The sequence below is a fragment of the Pogoniulus pusillus genome, chromosome 15 (assembly GCF_015220805.1).
Source record: "Pogoniulus pusillus isolate bPogPus1 chromosome 15, bPogPus1.pri, whole genome shotgun sequence".
Lineage (NCBI taxonomy): Eukaryota > Metazoa > Chordata > Aves > Piciformes > Lybiidae > Pogoniulus > Pogoniulus pusillus.
Genome location: NC_087278.1, coordinates 24,610,185 through 24,616,184, shown reverse-complemented (window position 1 = coordinate 24,616,184; position 6,000 = coordinate 24,610,185). Strand labels below are relative to the sequence as shown.

At 47.7% G+C, this 6,000-nt stretch overlaps 1 protein-coding gene across 1 annotated transcript in view; it reads left to right on the top strand.

The window, feature by feature from the left end:
- Nucleotides 1–1,811: 1,811 nt before the first annotated feature.
- The window catches only part of LOC135182067 (rap1 GTPase-activating protein 1-like), a 34,790-nt gene continuing 30,601 nt past the window's right edge, over nucleotides 1,812–6,000 (top strand). Inside the window, exon 1 of the mRNA XM_064155820.1 lies at nucleotides 1,812–1,887. The gene's annotated coding sequence lies outside the window, so the exon portion shown is untranslated. The remainder of the gene's footprint in view (nucleotides 1,888–6,000) is intronic.

Below are 6,000 nucleotides of genomic sequence, written 5' to 3'. Positions count from 1 at the left end.
CATACATATAGCAGAAATTTTCATTGGTGCAACTTGGATGTTACCTCTTGTCCTTCTGCTGTGCTGTGTGAGAACATAGGAGTCACTTTGTGGAGGTGCTGCTTCATCTTTTCTGAATCATGGCCACTCCAGTCATCTTTAAATTCTCAAATAATTCCATAATTTCCATCCATATGGATCTTCTCTGTTGACAAATACCCAGGGTTATTCTGCCAGGATCTCTAATTTGTACAGTACTGGTATTCAGATAAATGAATAATTTCTTCACAAATAACTGAGTTCTACCAGCAGACAACTTTATTCAGAGCTAGAAAACAAACTGATTTCTCTAGGGCCTTTGTCAGGAGACTGATGATGCAATTTCATGGCCAGTTTAAGATACTGATGCTAGTATATAAAAGGAGTCCTGCCATATCCCACTTCCTTTCATTGCACCAGCACTAACATTCAGGATGTTGCCTGGATCAGCTGGCTGATCCAGAAGGGACTGTCCTGGTGTCGAGGTGGTATGCAGGCTTCTCAAGCTGCTTATGCAACTCTACTTGATGGACTCCAGGATCTGCCTCATTTCCCTTAGCCCTGGATGTATAATTCTAAAGCCCAGGTGCTAAACCATATCCCTTAGCACCACATCTCTGCCTCTTTTAAACACCTCCAGGGATGAGAATTAAAGCACCTGCCTGAGGAACCTGTTCCAGTGTTTCAGAACCCTTTCAGTCAAGAAGTTTCTTTCAGTAGCCAACCTAAACCTCCCCTGGTGCAACTTCAGGCCACTTCTTCTCATGCTGTCACTTGTTACAAGAGAGACCAATCCTACCTTGTGCCAACCTCCTCTCAGATAGTTGCAGAGAACCTCCTTTTCTCCAGGCTGAGCTCCAGCTCCCTCAGCCACTCCTCAGAAGACTTGTATGCTAGACTTTTCACCAGCTTCTCTGGACCTGCTCAAGCATCTCAATGCCTTTCTTCTAGTGAGGGCCTCAAAACTGAACCCAGTACTATATTGTGATTCTCCTCCTTTGCTCTGCTCTGCTCTGCTCTGCTGAGATCCCACCTGGAGCACTGCATCTAATTCTGGTGCCCCCAGCACAAGAGGGACATGGAGCTGCCGGAGTAGGTCCAGAGGAGGCTGTGAAGATGATCAGAGGGCTGGAGAACTTCCCCTATGGGGAGAGACTGAGAGAGTTGGGACTGTTTAGCCTGGAGAAGGGAAGGCTCTGGCGAGACCTTAGAGCAGCCTTCCAGTACCTGAAGGAGACCTACAAGAAAGCCAGGAAGGGACTTTTTACAAGAACCTTGATGAGCCTGTCCTTGAATACCTGTCCTTTTGCTGTGGGACTAAGCTTTGAAATAAGCATTTCCCTGGTTTTCCCAGTCTGCTACTTTCCCTTCCTGTTTCCATCTACACACATGAATCCACATGACCCAGTTCACTGGCACTAGATAACTGTCATTAGAATTGAAAGGACCAAAACAATCTCCTTTGCTGTGGAAAAAAACAGAACCCAAACAAAACCAAGCAACAAACCTCAGTTTTAAAGGTCATCTCTGCAGGTCTGGGATGAAAAGTGCAGGCATGTCTATACAAAGCTGCCTGTGCTCTACCTGAAGGGTCTCCCTCTTCCCCTAGGACCAGTTTGGATTGCTTAAGAGCACTGCTGCTTGCCGGGCTAGCTGTGGAATCGACAATGATCTCCAGTTTCCAGTGTGACAGCACTGACCTGCCAGCTATCCATTCATCTGCAGCTGGGGGGCAGCGGAAGGGAGCGGGAAGGAGGGAGAGGGAGGACACCGCAATCTCCGTGAATAATTGATAGTGCAAGGAAGGGAGAGCAGCTGGGTGCCAGGCTCCATCCGCTCACCAGCTGGGGATGAGAGAGCCTTGCTCAGGTAGGGGCTGAACAGCATAGCTGCTTTTATTCTCATGCCTGCAATGCCAATTAAATCTGTTTTGCCTCTAGAAGGAATGGGAGCAAAGCTAAGTGGAGGAGAGTTGATCCAGATCTTTGCCGCTTCTGTGGCGTCATGCAATGGCTGGACCTTGGGGCAGTTTCAGCCTCAGCAGGGAAAGTAGCTGTATGCTTTTTAAAAGACGTTGTGCTATGCTGCATTGTGTGGAGAAACACGGGAGAGAGAGGGAGAGTGGAGGTGGGGAGAGCGATATCTGTGTAGGAAACAAAATGACATGGGGAAATGGAGGGGCATGAAAGGGGGTCTGGCCAGACCCAAAGGAACCCCACTCTGGGTCTGTCATCCTCTGACATAAAATGATGAGTCTGGGTGGGCAGTGGGAGGTGCTGTCTCTGCATACTTGGCACCGTATTTAGAAGCTGTGTGCATAGATCTGTGGAAACAGCTCGTGTGCAGGCATGCATGTTTCTGGCTGTGGGTGCACCTATGACTTTGTGATGATCGAGTGTAGCACTGTAGCCAAACAGGTTAAAACACAGTTTGTACCCTGAAGAGTTTACCATTGAAGGATATGTCCCTGTGTTTGTGAGGCATTGTGCAGCTTCTGTGGAGCTCCTGATGTTCTTGCAATGACTCAGACAGTTAATAAAACTGCAGAGATCAGTTTTGGTGTTACAGCTAACACAGACTTCTGTGTGAGCAAGATCAAATGCTAATGCAGTTACAGGAATGGGAAGATTGCTAATGAAAACTGGGAAATCACACAGCAAAAGGGACGGCTATCAATGACTGTAATACAGATAGCAGCAGCCTACAAGGGTACCTGGGAGAGCAGAAACTTGTGTGCCAGTCACCAAACCATGCAGAAACTGCAAATGCACAGTGATCGATGCAAATACAGACAAATCTATGGATTACAGGGTGAGATTACAAGGATACACAGCTAGATCAATGAAGAATGCAAGTATCAATAGGATACTTAGTAGAACTAAGGGCTTATATTAGGTGATAGTGTTACATCAGGTGTGTAAACAGTAATTGTTAGCTCGATTAGAAGCTGAGAGACAGTAAGGGGAAAGGGAGCCTGTGATTTTTTTTACATATGGAAGTGGCTTCTTCATATGAACATTTCTAAATGAGACTAATTAGTTGCTGGTGGGACTAGAGTGCTTTGTATGAAGCTGAAGTTGCACAGGAGGTAAGAAAAAGCTGTGAGTTGAAAGCTCAGTAGAGCATGGTTTTGTGTGTGAACAAAGTTGGCTCCTGTAAGTGGCAGCAAGCTGCTGAAGAATGGCAGAAAGACCTGGAGCCCCCACACAGAGTTTGCTTTCACCACAGCTAGCTTGTTATTACTGTTGATAAGGACCCTGGAATGGGGGAGGGCAGTAGTTACTGCTGGCAGTCACAGGATCATAGAATGGTTTGGGTTGGAAGGGATCCCTAAAGCTCCTTGCATTCAGCCTGGACATCCCCCACTAGATCAGCTTTCTCAGAGCCCTTTCAAACCTGACTTGACTACCTCCCTGGGCAACGTGTTGCAGACTTCCATCACACTCATGGTGCAAAACTTGTTCCTAACATCCAGTCTAAATCTGTTCTTCTCTCATTTCAAACCATTGTCCCTCATACTATCCCTGCAAGCCTTTGCAAATAGTCCCTCTGCAGCCTTCTTGTAGGCCACTTCAGGCCCTGGCAGGCTGCTCGAAGGTCTGTCTGGAGCCTTCTCTTCTCCAGGCTGAACAACCCCAGCTCCCTCAGCCTGTCCCCATAGCAGAGGTGCTCTAACCCCTGATCATCTTGGTGACCTTCTCTGGACCTGCTCCATCAGGTCCATGTCCTTCCTGTGCTGAGGGCTCCAGAGCTGGACACAGCACTGCAGGTGAGGTCTCCCCAGAGCAGAGAGGCAGAATCACCTCTCCCCATCTCTGGCCTTGCTGCTTTTGATGCAGCCCAGGCTGCCATTGGCCTTCTGGGCTGCAAGTGCCCATTGCTGGCTCATGTCCAGCTTCTCATCCACCAGCACTCCCAAGTCCTTTTCTGCAGGGCTGCCTACACACAGAGAAGACATCTGCTTGGAAGAGACCTCAAAGCTCATCCAGCCCAACCTTTGACCCAGCACTGAAGACTCAGCACTAAACCATGTCCTTAAGTGCCAGGTCCACAGGCTGCTTAAACATTTTCAGGGACAGTGATTCCACCACTGCCATAGGCAGACCACTTCCATGTCTGATAACCCTCTCTGAGGAAGCATCTCCTAGCATCCAGCCTGAACCTCCCCTGGCACAGCTTGAGGCCATTTCCTCTAGTCCTGTCACTTGCCCTGTTGGCTGTCTCAAATCATCTCCTATACTCCATGTGCCTTATCAGACCTTCTAGCATACCTGATGCTCAGCTTCCCTTGCTGCTGTTCTTTGAAGGTGGAGAAAAAGGTTGTGCTGGTTGTGTGCTGTAGAGCTGCTCCCAGTCTTGGGCACTGTGTGTCAAGGCCTTCAGGCATCCCCTGGCATTTGTTTCCATGCCGGTTTCTGATCACTTGGATCCTCTCCCACTGCTAGGAAGCTTTACTCCAGCTGGCATCTTCACTTTTGAGGCCCTTCCTCCTTCTAAGACTCTTTTTTTCTTGGCCTTCCAGCTGCCCATTGCTGGCTCATGTCCTGCTTCTCATCCACCAGAACTCCCAAGTCCTTTTCTGCAGGGCTGTTTTCTACCACCTCATCCCCCAGCCTGTATTGATAATGAGGATTGCTCTTGCCCAAGTGCAGGACCCTGTACTTGGATTTGTTCACCTGGGCCCACTTCTCAAGCTTGTCCAGGTCTCTCTGGCATATCAACAGCACCACTCAGCTTGGTGTCACCTGCAAACCTGCTGATGGTGCCCTTGATCCCACTGTTTACATAATTGATACAAATATTAAACAGCATTCTCTAGCAGCAGAAAATAATGTCTCTTCCTCCCTCCTGGATGCAGCATAAGTGGCAGGCTTGGCTCTTTGCCTTCCCTAGTCACATCTCTGCTCAGAGATTCAGGTGAATGAGTAAGAACTGCTGTATTCAATGGCCTGGCCTTGTCTGGGAGGGCATTTTTGCTTGGGTGAGGAGATGCTCTGAGTTAGGCTATAGTCCAGCATTAGATCTGCTGGGGAAAAAAGGAGGTAAACAAGCAGAAATGGAAACACCTGGCCTCCATGCAAGTTCCTGAAAACAGCAAGTAGGTCCTTTCTCTGTCCATTCAGTGTTGTTGCCTACCTTGATTGATCCCATACTGCTTGCATCGCTTCCCAGATAGTTTCTATAATAGTTTATATGCAGCTCTTTGATGAGTAAAATTTATAGGTAACACTGGGATTAAATTGCTGCACTCATTCCTGAAACATCCATATAGCTGTTTTCTTTGTCTGCTTTCCCCCCATCTACATAATTATTCTGTTTTGTCTCTCTGCATTCTGTTTTCACTCTTTCTTTGCATCATTTACTGGCTCCTCTGGCAAATTCAGTGCCTCACTTTGTCTTTCCTCCTGTTCTCTTTATGAATTTGAGCAAACCCTGCATGAGACTGACACTTGGCAGAAGATGTAGCTGCTGCTTTTATAGGTCTTGATGGAGTGAGGAAACATTACATCATCCTGTAGAATGATACTGGGAATCACAAGGACAAAAAAATAACGTCCAGAAAAGTTCTGTGCTCTTATTTAGACACAAGTGTATGTATGCCACTGCAACCAAGATTGTGTTCTCACTTTCAGCTGGGATCAGAGATGCTGCTCTGTTGATGAGTGAATGAAAATACTTGTGGCTAAAGGGTAACTCCTCAAAATTTCAGTTCCCCTCGAGAACAGCTCACAGGTTAGCTCGTTTGGTAAGAAGGATGTCGAGCCCGTTCTCTGTAGTGCTTGGTCTACATCAGCCTCAAGGACCCAAGCCTAGCGGTTTTGCCATCTTCGTGGTCTTCCCTTGGAGGAAATGCGAACTCGTGGAGGATTGCCTTGATGTTCGCTTTTCCCACTGGGTGTTGAGAGCTCGGGGAGAGATTTTGCACCACAGCAGAACCGAGTAAGAGACCGTTCTGCTGTCCTTGCCTTGCCATCACTGACA